General features: G+C 44.0%; 1 long non-coding RNA gene across 1 annotated transcript in view; it reads right to left on the reverse strand.

Moving 5' to 3' along the window:
- Positions 1–4580: 4580 nt before the first annotated feature.
- LOC147725405 (uncharacterized) overlaps positions 4581–15117 on the reverse strand; it is a 57694-nt gene continuing 47157 nt past the window's right edge. The window contains exon 3 of the long non-coding RNA XR_015309825.1: positions 4581–4810. This is a non-coding gene — a long non-coding RNA (uncharacterized LOC147725405). The remainder of the gene's footprint in view (positions 4811–15117) is intronic.

Here is a 15117-nt window from a genome sequence, read left to right on the forward strand (position 1 = left end):
TAATTGCGATTCCCACTGATTCCTTATTTGCGATTAGCTAATTGCTAATCGCAAATAAGGAATAACTCCCCATGCATTCCTATGGGCCAAAAGGCCCATAGGAATGCATGGGGAGTCATTCCTCAATTGCGATTAGCAATTAGCTAATCGCAAATGAGATTGCGAGTACAAGGGTGCCAGGGGTGTCCAAAGGACACCCTGTTGCACCCCCGCAATGGAAATTAACACAGGTGTTGAACACACACATGTCCAAAGGACATGTGTGTGTGTAACATGCAACTCAGAAAAATGCATTTAATTGCATTTTTCTGGTTCTCGCAATTTACCACGAGGTTTGACCTCGCGGTAAATTGCGGGCCGAAATTGCGATTTCGCAATTGGAAAATGGATGATGAATTACATTTAAGGAATCTCAAATAGAGATTCCTTAAATGTAATTCCTCGCAAATATGCGAATTAGCAAATAGCGATTTTTGCATTTGGGATGTTGAATCCCTAATGCAAAAATCGCACTCGCAAAGGGCCAGATTCTCAGAATCTGGCCCTTTGCGAGCCGATTTAAGCTTCATGAATTAGGCTGCATGAGTCTATTCAGCCAATATCACATCTATCCACTGCATATGTAGCACGGCTAGGCACAACACTCTGAGCATAATTAGGCACTAGATACAGAGTGGATGTAGAAAGGAGTTGCATAGTGGCTACACATTACAAGTAGGGAAGATCGAAGCATTACAGGTATTGCGGATGCAAATGTGTGTCTAGGCACTGCATGCAATGTAGAGGCGGGAAATTCATACAGAGCATATCTAGGCACTAGGGCAGTCTCGGCTCCTCAGAACCATTGGAACCAGCGGTCACGAGTGTCCCCGCAGATCAGAAAGTGAAAGCACGGACAGGGCACTGACTGTAAACAAAGCACGTCGTCCTGACTCAAGTAGGACAAACTCAAAATATAGTGCTTACCGTGTAACAACAAATTAAAGGGGCCAGTAGCCAAAAGAGGATACAAATGACGACATGGCTGTACTAAGGAGGGACTAACAAGCATATTAACGAAACTGAAGACAGCATTTACATAGGACAAACACACAAGCCAATGAAAAATAAGGGCGGGTGAGCGGGCGAAGCTTCTCTCCGTACTGAACTACCACAGTTCTTTGCAGAGCTGCGCTTGCGCGCCAGCTCATGCTCAACCTAAACATGTTGACTCCCCTATGAGCAAATATGCCTGCCTGACAGCACCCTGTCACCGAAATTCTAAAGAACAATGTGCTAATAACAATAGGGCCTGTAGCCCCCCACTATAATCCACCCACACCAGGAACAAGACTAGCCGAATGGCAACACCATCACCAGGTCAGAGAGTCTTCTCAATGGCACTGATCACCATCAGGGCCGCTTTAACTGCTGTTCCAGCTAAAAGCTGAGGATGATATGATGGAGCAGCTCTTCACATCAAAAGGCAGGCTCTTCTTCTGCAAATAGTGAGGCTATGTCTATAGGGCGCACATGACTGTGTCAGAGTCTATAAGGTCCAAAAACACCAAAGAAACCACAAGCTGAGTTTGGGCCTGCCAGGGGAATCCATAAAACTTTATAACCACTGACACTTTGTTCATCTCCTTGAAACAGACACTGCTTTGGGCTGCTTTCTTGCTGTAATGATGTGTGAGACTGATTCAGAACACGCGTTGTTAAGAGTAGCACAGAAGACAGTGGGAAGTATCTGTTGGAGCTTATTCAGAACATTGAAGTATGTGGGCTGGTGGCCTGTATTGCTAAGCAGTTTGTACTGAATGGACAAATTCTTAAATCTTTTTATTAAAAAGAAAGCACTGCCTGGACTTTGATTTAGTGTGATATATGTGTGTGTTACTAGAATTTAATGTTCAATCTCATAGCCAACAATGTGGTTGGCTTGCCTATTGGCATCGCTCCTCCCTATAAATCCGTTCTGAATGAGAGGTCAATGGTATTTCAGTGATTGAGAGGCTTTTTCTTTGATTTACCTCTCGCTCTAAATGAAGGCTTGACTTCAGTCATCCATATCAATGGAGCAACGTCAAATCCAGTTCACATTGAATGAGGTCCACGCTAAGGCTGCTCCCTCTCTCCTCTTCTGTGCCCCGTCCGCCACTGACACCAGGAAAGATGTTCCAATTTAATTAGCCATCTTTGAAGTAATAGCCATCAACGTTTTAATATTTACTGATAACATGGTATTAGCTCCTTCTTCATCAAAAGGCTCGATCCCTGCACTCCTGCTTCCGGTTAATTATTTTGACATGCCCAGTAGATTTCAACGTAACTTTCTTCTCTCTTATGTTCCTGGCCCTAAGCACAGAGATACTCCTCATGGAAGTTGATTCAAGCGCTATACAAACCCGCAAATAAATAAATAAATAAACGTATGCCACAATGTTGCGAAGGTAAATATATAGGTAAGTAGATTGCTCTTCTTAACTCCACTTCTAGTACCTGCACAATCTACATAACGTCAAGTTACATAAATATGGATTATTGAAAAGTCGATAATGTGGTATTACACCCTGGATACATGATCACCTTGGTAAAATCGAATTGTGTGCCTCGCTCAACTTGATCTTTGACATCTAACTGTGCCATTGACAGTTTGAGCGGCAAACATCATGAACTAAGGATTTTTCTTCAACAGAAATATACATCTAGTAATCTCAGTCAGTGTCACAGAGATTACAGCTCAGAATAATGAAGACATTACCAGGTGGAATAGTGTGTGACGATCCTTATCGGTTACTTTGTCATTGCATTAAAATGTAATTCTTATATAATGGTTTTGAATCTCCAGCCACTCGGCAAATAAGTTGATAGTTTTATTTCAAAAGTTAAGCACTGGCATCTAAACGCAACAACTGACGCTTTCGAATGTCTGTGGATCGAACTATCATCATTCTAAGAGCAATCACTTAAATATGATTGTTTCGCAAATCAAGCTCGTTGTTTCTAAAATATAGGGCATGCTATCTGTTTACTGAACAAAGAGATTAAGGGCATATTTATAAGCCCCTTGCGCCACCGGTGTGTCACTTTTGTTTACCACCCTATGTGGCTTTTCAGGCCTATTAAATATGCCCCCTTTCACCTATTACTCTGCATGAGAGGGGCGTTCCATGGATGTTGCTATGGGTGTTTCCACAAAAATCCCATGGATTCTGACGCATTCCCAGAATTACAAGGTTTCCTAAACCTAAGAATGCATCAGTTTCTGTGAGTCGTTAAAGTGGCGCAGCAAGGAGAAATTCCTTTATTTCTCCTCGTATTTTCCTCTTTTTGTGTGATTCTGCAGCACACATAGAAGGAGGAAACGCCATCAATGATAGCTTTTGTGCAGGAAGAGTTACCTTCCTACACAAAAACAATTATCCCTGCAACACAGGCACCTGCATTGGTGCTAAGCAGCCTACTGTGCACAAGCACAGAGAAAAGCACAGGGATGCATTGTATTGTTGCAAATACGATGTATCCCTGCACTTTCCTAATGATGCAGGTCGGTGCAGCAAGATGGCTTGCAGCACCAGGCTGCGTCATTACCTTGCAAATATGCCCCTAAGTGTATGGAAATTTAATACACTACATCCAGGGGCATATTTACAAGAAATTGATGTATCATGTTTCTTGCACCTGCCGCAAAGGCCCTAATGATGCCATGGATGCACTGTATTTACAATGCAGTGCTCCATAATCCAAGGATTCACAGATCTGACAGAAATGCTGACGCATCTTTTGGTGCTAAAGTGACACATTGCTGGAGTTGGTCTTAAGACAGATGGAACTCCTGCAATGCGTCAGAACACTGAGATGAGTCCCATATTAAAAGCCCTGTGTCAATCCTTACACCTGGTGAAAAGGCCTGGGGATTTTGACGCAGTCAAGTCGTAGAGTGACGCAGCGAAAAGTTGTAAATTCCACTGCGTCAATTAACATGGCTTTTAACGTGGTAACTCCAACCCTACATACATTATACCTGACACAGATATAATGTGGCGCAGGCCTCTACAAACTGATGCATTGGGCCCAATGCGTCAGTTTGTAAATATTGAGCAGTGTGGAGAACTGATTGCACCACCACTGCTTCAAAAAGAAAATAACACTTCGCTGGATCTAGCTTCTTGTAAATATGCCCCTCAGTTTTTTTAAAACTGCACTATAAAATCTGTAAAGTAGATTTTAATAAAACTTACGCTTTGCCTCTCAATGTCCTCTGGGACTATCACAGATGTACACCCATTCTTACTTGAATTAACGTTGTGAAACAATGTCTACCTCCATACTTAACATTTTCACCTGTCTTCACTTTTCTTGTGATTGTACCTAGATGAAAAATATAACACTGATACTCCTTACAGACTGGTAGATTCCACCTTTTAGAAATGTGGTCATTATCCAGGAAGTGAGTTTAAAACATCATAACAATGAATTATTGCTTCAATTCCAGCTTTACTTGTGCATGAATAGCAGCCCTGTAGCCAGTGATATAGCATGCATTTTTTAATTTGTGGTTACTGATCAACATAAAGATTTGTGAAAAAAATGAATTGGTACATTTCAGAGTGATTTTAAGGCAGATTATGCAGAAAGTGTGTTAATATTTTTCAGGCTAAGAACGCTTTTCAGTTGCTGTCGTTTGTGGCTGGAATCTTATTGTGGTGTATTCAACTTTATAACAGGAGGCTGGCACAGTGTTGTTGGAAGTCTGGTGCATGCTGTGGTCAATGGAGGCGTAAATAACCGAGTCCCTTTTTTCAACAATATTCTCTGTTCTTGTAACCTTTAAGAAATAACAGTTAGTCGATTGGATAACAAAAGAGACACACACGATTTTAGATTCTAACTAGTAGCATAACATTACAGTTTTGATGGTATGTGAAATAAATAACAATTCTCTACACTTTCTATTGCCTTTTTAAGTGCTTCAATCTTAAATATCTGGCTAAAAGAAAAAGAAATTAAACAATAAATGCATTTCGTTTTTGCTCCAATTTGCAGAGTGTGTGTATAGTGAGAGAGAGAAAGAGAGAAAATAACACACACATGCTGTTTACAATTGCGCTTTATCTGTCGCCCAGTGTGGCTGAAAACGTATCTGTCCGCTTCTCATTTTACACACTTTGCCATTTCTTTAGGTCTGGCTAGACCCAGCTTTATCTGTTCGCCATAGCTAGCATAATCACACAAAAGAATTGAAATGCAGTATAAGGAGGGGCCTTTGCCTGGGACACTTTGGTAATCTGGTTCAAGTTATATGTAAATTGATTTGGTTCGGCAACAGTTTTCTAGGCTAGCCTATGAAATAATTCCATATCTGATAACAGCCACAGATATTATTAACACCGATCCTGTGTAGGAAGGGTTTTTAAATTGTGAACTAGATTATAATCACAGTAAAAAGGGGTTCTACGTTTTGCTGGATCAGAACATTTCTTTTCCCGAATTTCCCATGCATTCTAGGATTTAATTTAGCATTCGCTGCACCATTTTGTATTTAACCTTCATTTTGAGCCTTGATCGAAACTAACTTCTGTCTCACTTTGTGTCTGCCTCACCAGAAAGCAGCTGCCAATGTGTCCTTGTGTATTTCTTTTTAGGATGAGTTTGCAGTGCTAATGAATAGAATGTTTTATTAGGGCGTACCTGTCTGACTAGATAGGCTTTCTCCCACTGCTCAGAGCAGTGAGGGCAGATGGAGTAACCTTGAATACAAGATAAAGTGTGCCCAGTCCCAGGATTGTAACTCTTCTTTCTGTACCTCTTTTGTTCATTAGCTCCCAACAGGGTGATGGAAATGTACTTTACACCTTACCATGTTTTCTGAAGTCAGTCCCCTATGCAGCAATCAAAGGATGCTGGTCAGACTGGACTCCGCTTAAGTGTATGACTAATAAATCACTTTGGTTTGCATTCTCTACTGTCTGACCGACTCATCATTCGTATGGAAGGCTCAGAGGTGGTCGCAAATGACCTATGTGGTCCTAATCGGGTCACTTCCTTCATTTGGCACCCAAACAGGACCCCATTGGGTGAGTGACCCATTCTTGATAGCGGACAAGTGAGGAGATAGACCGCATCAGGTTGGATGGGCAGACCGGGGATCCTTGCATGAGAGTCTCGAACTCGCAGCTGCCCATCTGTCTGACTGGGCGGTGCCTCATCCTGTGGTCTTCCTGACTGGGGTCCTGAATGGGGAAATCCTTGGATCCTTTAGGTCTGGCTAGACCTAGCTTTAGCTGTTCGCCAGAGCTAGCATAATCACAAAAAAAGTGAAATGTAGTATAAGGAGGGGCCTTTGCCTGGGACACTTTGGTAATCTGGTTCAAGTTATATGTAAATTGATTTGGTTCGGCAACAGTTTTCTAGGCTAGCCTATGAAATAATTCCATGTCTGATAACAGCCACAGATATTTTTAACACAGATCCTGTGTAGGAAGGGTTTTTAAATTGTGAACTAGGTTAAAATCACAGTAAAAAGAGGTTCTACGTTTTGCTGGATTAGAAATGTTCTTTTCCCGAATTTCCCATGCATTCTATGATTTAAGTTAGCATTCGCTGCACCATTTTGTATTTAACCGTCATTTTGAGCCTTGATCGAAACTAACTTTTGTCTCACTTTGTGTCTGCCTCACCAAAAAGCAGCTGCCAATGTGTCCTTGTGTATTTCTCTTTAGGCTGAGTTTGCAGTGCTAATGAATAGAATGTTTTATTAGTGCATACCTTTTTGACTAGATAGGCTTGCTCCCACTGCTAAGAGCAGTGAGGGCAGGCGGAGTAACCTTGAATACAAGATAAAGTGTGCCTGGTCCCAGGATTGTAACTCTTCTTTCTTTACCTCCTTTGTTCATTAGCTCCCAACTGGGTGCTGGAAATGTACTTTACACCTTACCATGTTTTCTGAAGTCAGTTCCCTCTGCAGCAATCAAAGGATGCTGGTCAGACTGGACTCCGCTTGAGTGTATGACTAATAAATCACTTTGGTTTGTATTCTCTACTGTCTGACCGACTCTTCATTCGTAGGGAAGTCTGAGAGGTGGTCGCGAGTGACCTGTGTGGCCCTAATCGGGTCACTTCCTTCATTTGGCACCTGAACAGGTACCCCATTGGGTGAGTGACCCATTCTTAACTGCGGACGGGTGAGGAGATCGGCCGCGTCTGGTCGGACAGGCAGATCGGGGATCCCTGCATGAGAGTCTCGAACTCGCAGCTGCCCGTCTGTCTGACTGGGCGGTGCCTCATCCAGTGATCATCCAGACTGGGGTCCTGAACGGTGAAATCCTTGGATGTGACCGTTTGGTCTGAAGAGTCGGCAGTGGAGAATAACCTCGTTTGACCTGTGTGCACCAAGTGAGTTTGCTTTGGTTCTTTGAGGATGTGGCACCATTTTGGTTAGTATTTGGCACGGTCGGAGGACCGTTTTTGGACAAGCACTTGAATTTGTTTGGGTTCTTTATGAAAATGGTACCACTTTGATTTGTATTTGAAGAGGTCTGAGGACCGACTTAGATGAAGATATTTGCAAATATCTGCTAGTCATAAGTAGTGAAATTGTTTTCCTTTTAAAATACCTTGCTGTAGCAAATAGTTATGAATGAGCTGTTGTTGTTCTACTGATGCTCGATCGGAGAAAAGTCAGCCAGCGCCTCTGGAAGGCACCCAACTTTTGACTTGAATGTGAAGCATGGCATTGGCCCTATTATGTTTAGCACACTATGGCACAATGCAAAGTTACAGTGGCCATTGACGGTCACTTTTGATGAACAGAAAATTAATTACCTGCAGGAAAAATTGTTTCTGAGAAGGAGTAGGCAGTTGATGTTTGATTCCCTCAGAACATGGCAGAAGGAGGCTAAACAGAGACGAATGAAAGCAGAAAAAGAGGTTCGGAAGGGGAGAATCGAGTCATTGACTCAGAAAGCTATAGCGCATTATAGAGAGAAAATAGAAAAGGGAATAGCGTGTGCCGATAGGAAGTTAAGATTGCAGTGTGAAAAGTCTAATGTTGCTCAAGATGAAAATTATACTTTTGTGGAGGAATTGCTGGATACTTGTCTTCCGCCTCCTTATGCCCCTCAGAGGGTATACCCCTTCCTTCTGCCATAGCCCCAGCTGCCCGGTCCTTCTGTTTCTGTTGCCTCTGATTCTGTTGTTTGATCTGCCTTGGTCATGGCACCTCTTGTCCTTTCTGTGGCAACTACGACTGTTAGCATTCTGGCAACACATATTGTTTCGGCGTTCTTCTCACCAGCTCTTACACCCATCACCCATCCAGTAACGACGTTATTGCCCTGTAACTCTGTTATCACTCCCACTGTGTTTCCCTAGTCCCCAATGTTTCAGAATATTGATACACCAGTACGTGGCTCTGAAGACAGGGACCGGATGAAATTCAAGGACCGGTTAGAATGGACGTTGAAACGGTCTGATGTGGGGGAAGCTGAGAAGGAGGTGGTGGCTAATCAGTCTGCGCAATGAGCTCGTAATCCCATTCATGATGTGGAAGATGTATGGGCTGTGATGAAAGACTATGAGCTATTAATGCAGCAGCATGCCCCTAAGCACGTGTCAGCAACGTTGATTGGACTGTGGTAACAATGTTTCAATGATGTAGCGCCCCAAATTATTTATTATATTAGGGACCGTGCATATGCTGCTGGTATGGCACCTAGTGAAGTTTTTGGCAATGTCATAACACTGGTCACCTATCGAAGTAGGCTGCTTGGAAAGAGCCCGAAGACAGTATCCAAGTTTACGTGAGGGAAGTCTAGCCCATATATCATCCTGAACTACCAGAGCTACGGGATCAGCAGAATGCTGCGATTAGACCAAGAGTAGAGGCCCATTTCCAAGAACAATGGGTCTACACTCCATGGAAAAGGAGTGAGGATTTGTCCCTTAAGACTCAGTTACCTGACCCTAGGAAAAGTCCCACTGCATATTATAAGGATTTGACTGAGGCTGCATCATCGACAGTGATGACGCTTGCGGATATTGAAATATTCTTTGGTTTGCTGGTGCCTGTTGATATTTGGAGACAGGTGCACACGCAGGACCACGTTGTTGAATTGGGTGATACCTGGGATCAGATGAAAGCATGGGATCAGTAGAGGAAGCCTGGGAAAAGCCTAAGGCCTAGATACTAGCTATGCCTGACCAAATTATTACGTATATGCACTCTCTTATTCCACCGGGAAGGGTAGATTGGGCCAAGTTAACGGCATGTCGTCAGAAGAAAGATGAAAGTGTGTGTCAGATTTCTTCACCCGGTTTGAGGGTGTCTTTTGGGATTTTAGCAGACAGGATTTGTTGGTGGAAGTGGGTAATCGATTGTTCGTTAATAGATTTGTTACGAACTTGCTTCCTGAGATAGCAACTCTGTTGCATTCTTCGGAGAGCACTTGTACTACCTCCTTCCCTTCTTTAATATTAAGTATTAAACAGTATTATGAGCATAGAGAGAATTAGGAGAAGGAGAAGGTGGAGAAAAGTCATGAGGAATTGAAAACGAAGGTGTTGTTGCAGCAGGTTTATAGGGGGAATGGTAGAGGATGTGGTGGTTCAAACAGGCAGCTTCTGCGTACCAGCCAGACTACTACGACTGTAGAGCCAAATCAGTGTGCATGTTATAAGGCAGGAGGGACACTGGCGTAGCGAGTGTCCAGTGTTGTTGCAGAAAGTTGTGGCTCCTAGAGGACAATATTCTCGTGGACGGAGTCATGGAGCTGGTGGACAGGACAGAGCTCAGCATGCCGCGGCCTCACAGAATAGTTCGAGTGGTAACTACTTTGATGACACTAGGGGTTGACAGTATTATCATGATGATTATGACATAGATGAGGTGACAGGGATGTCTCACAGTTAGGATAGCCAAGGGCAGAGTGAGGGACCAGTTCTGACACCTGTAGATCAGTGCAGTCCTTATGTTACTGCAGATTTGCATGGCTCAGCTAAGGAATTTCTGGTGGATACAGGTGCTCCATTTCTCGTTCACTGTTCCCCGGGGCAGCTCTGTCTGGGCAAAATAATGTTTCAGTAGGTTTTTCTGGTGTACCGATTGTGAGCCCCCTTTCCAAACCCCTTGCACTAACTATAGGTCATTTTACTGTGGATTCACCATTTATGTTGACATCTAATTGCGGAGAAAATCTGATGGGCTTAGTTTTGTTAAAGAAGTTGCATGCGACAATTTATCATTTCCCTGAAGGTGTTTATATGACAATGGGTCCTAATGTGGTCAACGCTAAGCAGTGTCTGTCCAAGGTGTGCCACTCCCTGCTGAATTCAAAGACGTGCCGCCCACGTTGTGGGCAACGGGTGACATGGACATAGGACTATTGCAGATCCCCCCGGTTTCCATTGAAATAAATGACAATGTCATCTTGCCCCGTATTCCTCAGAACAAGATACAGCTGGCTGGGGAATGAGCCTTGTTGCCTATTATGCAGGACGTGATTAAGTCAGTGGTTGTTGAGGAGACACCTGTGAATGTATGCAATAGACCTATTCTTCCCATCCTTAAGAGGGCCCCTTTGGGTTCCTCTGATGACCATCCAGATGTTTATCATTTTGTGATTGACTTGTGCGAAGTTAATAAAATAGTGGTTCCTCAGTTTCCGGTGGTCCCTGACATTACAGCCCTTCTGACAATGATACCTTCCTCTGCTAAATACTTTTTTGTCATTGATCTGAAAAATGCATTCTTCAGTAATCCAATACATCCAGACAGTAGAATTTTGTTTGGTTTTACACTGGCTGGCTGAAGCTTTAGATTCTGTCGCGCTCCTCAGGGATTTACTGAGAGCCCTAGCATACATAGTGAAGCTTTAAAAGCCCAATTACATTCCCTCACACTTCCCTCAGGTAATGTATTGCTCCAATATGTCGACGACCTGCTCATTGCTTCTGACACTGAAAATGGTTGCAAAGACAACCCAGTCAAACTGTTATTGCATTCGGCACATCATAGACATAAAGTGTCCCTCTTCAAATTTCAATATTGTCAACAGGAGGCCACCTATTTAGGTCGCCAACTGTTGAAGGAGGGTAGGAGATTGACGCCTGAGCACATTAGTACCATTGTTAAAATGTCTATCCCGCAAACTCAAAAGGATGTGTGTGCTTCATTGGCATTACTTCTTACTGTCGCCATTGGATCCCAAATTATTCCCTACTAACCGAATCTCAGCGCGCTTTGATTACTAAAGATGTACATGAATCCTTGACCTGGACGCATAAATGTCACCAGTCATTTGAGTAATTAAAAGTTGTGATTTGCTCTGCACCTGTACTAGGTACGCCTGACTACACAAAGGTGTTTGTGCTGGACATACACGAGACAGCCAGTTGTGCGCTTTCTGTCTTAACACAGGCCTGAGGAGGTAAGCAATGGCTATGTGCTTATTTTCCTGCTTTGCTTGATCCTGTCGCCAGAGCCCTCCCGAGCTGTCTAAGAGCGGTCACGGCTGTGGCCGTCTCAATAAGACAATCAGCTGGGCTCATATTGGATACTGACCTCACAGTCATGGTCCCCCATGCTGTGGTTACCCTTTTGAATACAACCAAGATGCAGCACCTTACCAGTGCGTGTCTGACCGGTTATAAGCTAACTCTCTTTGCCCCAGATATCACGATTAAAATATGTGCCACTCTGAACCCTGCCACGTTACCCCTCCCTTCTGAGAGTGAGGAAATTGACATACATGATTGTATTTTTCTGAAAGAGGAAGAGACGAAGAGACGGGTAGACCTGACTGATGCTCCCTTATCTGACTCCCAAGGTGAACTATATTTCGATGGCTCTTGTTTCAAGTTACCAGATAGCACTACAACAACTGCGTATTCAGTCACGACAATACACACTGTAGTTGAGACATCACGAGTTTCCTATCAGTCGGCCCAAGCTGCAGAGCTTGTTGCCCTTATCCGAGCCTATGAGCTGAGTGAGGGACCGGCCGTCAACATCTATACTGACAGCCATTATGCCTTCGGAGTTTCCCATAATTTTGGGCGGCTCTGTGCAGAGAGAGGGTTTCTCACTTCCCATGGGATGAGGATCCAGCATGGCCACCTGATACATAGGTTTTTGTCAGCCTTAACACTTCCCCAGAAATTAGCGGTAGTGAAGTGTAGTGCCCACAATGCAGTAAAAGCTGATGTGGTTAGAGGGAATGCATTTGCAGATCAGACAGCTAAGGAGACAGCTCAAACAAAAATGAAAGGGTTGTTTGTAGAAGGTCCCACTAGGTGGGTGCCCGAGGTTACCATGTTAAAAAGACACATTGGCAAATGTCAAGGAGATTCAGAGTGAGGCAACGATTGAGGAATTAGCAATATGGAAGGAATGCACATCACATTTGTATGAGGATCAGTGTTGGACTGATAAGTCGGGAAAACAGAGATGGATGCATATGTTCTTCCTGTATGGCGCTTGGGCCAGCTCATATCACTGCTAGGGGTATTTGTAAGCTGTTAGACCCTGTATGGCAGAATGCCAATATCCAAAAGGTGGCTGCTCATTCGGTTAGATATTGTATGGTGTGTATAATGTACAATCCTGGGAAAGGGACCCCTACACCACCTGGTAATGTTGCACATCCGAATTTCCCTTTTGAAGTCATCCAGCTTGAATATATAGAGATGGACAGATTCAACAGTTTGAAGTATGTGTTAGCGGTTGTTTGTGCATTCAGTAATTGGGTTGAGGCTTACCCCACTGAAGAGAATACAGCCATAGCTACTGCAAAGGCAATCATGAAGGAGTTTTTTCCTCGCTTCGGCTTGCCCTATTTGATTTGGAGTGACAATGGCAGCCACTTAAAGGCTAAAGTGATTCAGTTGGTCTGTGAGAGATTACATATCAAACAAAAGTTTCATGCTGCGAATCCCCCTTACGCAACAAAAACACAGTGTCCTGAGAGGTAGGAGTCGGTAGACAATTACAACTAGCATGCACCTAGCATTACTTTAAAAGAAAGAAGGAGAATACTCGTTTGTATGACAAAAGATAGCTATTCATCTTTATATTGTAACATTAGTTCCAAGGTCGGATGTATACAGTTAAGAACAGCACTGCATAAATTGAGTAGGTGACAACCACATGAAACTTGGTGCATAAACGTGTACAAAAGTGCAATTGGTGACGCAAGTGAAGGTGAACAGCGTTGGTGGCGCACTGTGCATAAAGTGCAAATAATTTACAGTGAGTGGCTCAGCGGCGCATGTGAGAGTGTGATATCACAGTAGGCAAGGGTAATTTAATTTAATTGTAGAGCCACAAGGAAGGAGTGCGCCTATTGTTTAGGCTGTTAGGTCGACGGCGTTTCGATCCGGGTTAGTTTGGATCATCATCAGGACTTGGTTGTCTGAATGAAGGAGTGCTGGAGTGGGATCCGAATGAATTGAATCCTCTTTTAAGCAAGTATCCTAGGAAGGGAGGCCGTGGTAACTTGTGGAACCCCACTCAAGGATCATCTGCGGGCTGCAGGAGGGTACTCGGTGATTCTGTGCCCTGATCGGCCGTGTGGATCAGCCGTTTTCGCGTACGCTGTATGAATAGGTGGGCGCGGCGCTTCCGTGCGAATCCCCCTTAGTCAGCAGGTTTAGTTGAGAAACACAATGGTACTCTTAAACTGAAATTGGCAAAGATTCAAGAGAGCACAGTGTTGTAGTGGCCAAATGCTTTACCATTAGCCCTATTGTCTACAAGAGTGACAGCCCACTCTAGAACAGGATTGTCACCTTACGAGGTTGTGTTTGGGCACCCAACAAATGTTTGTGGCGTCCTTCGACGTCGGAGGCTTTCAGAGATTGAATATCCTTTGTTGGTAGATTATCTGTATGAGTTATCTAAAAGTCTGCATTCTATTCACCAACAGATACAGGACACGCTTCTTCCAGCACCCGAGGGACCGGGGCATGACATTCAGCCCAAGAATTTCATTTTTACACAAAATTTCACCAGGGAGGAAAGCCTTGGAGTCCAGATGGAAGGGGCCAGTCCAGGTGCTTCTTTCCACCCGTACTGCGGTGAAGGTGGCCTGCAGAAAGAATTGGATTCATTACCAGCATTGCCGCAAAGTACTGATTCCTCAGCCTTATGACCAGTGGCTCCTTGAAGGCCTCAGGGACTCAGAAGGAGAGCAGGTGCCCAGCTTTCTTCCTTTTTCGGATGCCCAGCTAACGTGAGCTCAAAAAGAGAATGAGAATAATGCAGTGTTGAATGCGGTAGTGGTGTTGGGGTTCAGGGGGGCCTGGTGCCTTCTGTCTAGTTCCCCGTTCAGTGGTGTTTCTTAAAAGTGCCAAGTGCATATGCGAATTTATGGACGCTCCCTAGGGGGTTGCCAACAGGAAACAGGTGCTTGGTTTCTTTATTGGTCCCTTGCCGTGTGATTCCTGTTCCTGTGGTTCTACCATGTTCCCCTCCCCTCGAGCTCTGTTCCAGCTGTCTTTTCCAGTGCTGGGTTTTGATCACCTTTTTTCCCTGTTCCCCTGTTTTCCTATTCCCGTGGGCTTTACTGAACCCTTTGTGGGGACTTGTTTTTGATCTTCGGTGACGTTTTGGGATTCTCGGCTGCGTTTCCTTTGAGAATTGATGTGCCGTTAATTCCCTTTTTGTATCCAAACCATCTTGTTTTACGTTGTGTTTGGGTGGTTTCACGAAGGAGCTGAATAACGGCCGTTTTTGCGCTACCTTCGTGTTCTTTTTTAGCTTCCAGGGTTTTTTTGGGTGTCTTTCGTATTCCCTTGATACCTTTTTTCCCCTGTCCCTTTTTTTTTTTCTTAACAATTGTGAATTCCACCCCCTTTGACATTCTCGGTGTTTCCCGAGGGGGCGTGGTTGGTCTGGGGTTACACAAGAAACAACTAATACGATTGCAGTGGAAGATTTCCTGTTTCGTATCAAGCCACTCCCGTTTGTTATCTGGGGTAAGCAGGGAGGTCGGTAGTTCGTGTGTGTACTTGGCACTGGTAATAGTAGTAGGGGTTTGTTTAACCTTGTCCCCTTTTTTCATTTTAGCGGTCTCGTCTGTGTCAAGCTGTCAGCTGCCAAGAAGCCAGAGGAGACGAGTTGTGTTCCCCAAGACCTTG

The sequence above is a fragment of the Lissotriton vulgaris genome, chromosome 3_2 (genome assembly GCF_964263255.1).
Source record: "Lissotriton vulgaris chromosome 3_2, aLisVul1.2, whole genome shotgun sequence".
Lineage (NCBI taxonomy): Eukaryota > Metazoa > Chordata > Amphibia > Caudata > Salamandridae > Lissotriton > Lissotriton vulgaris.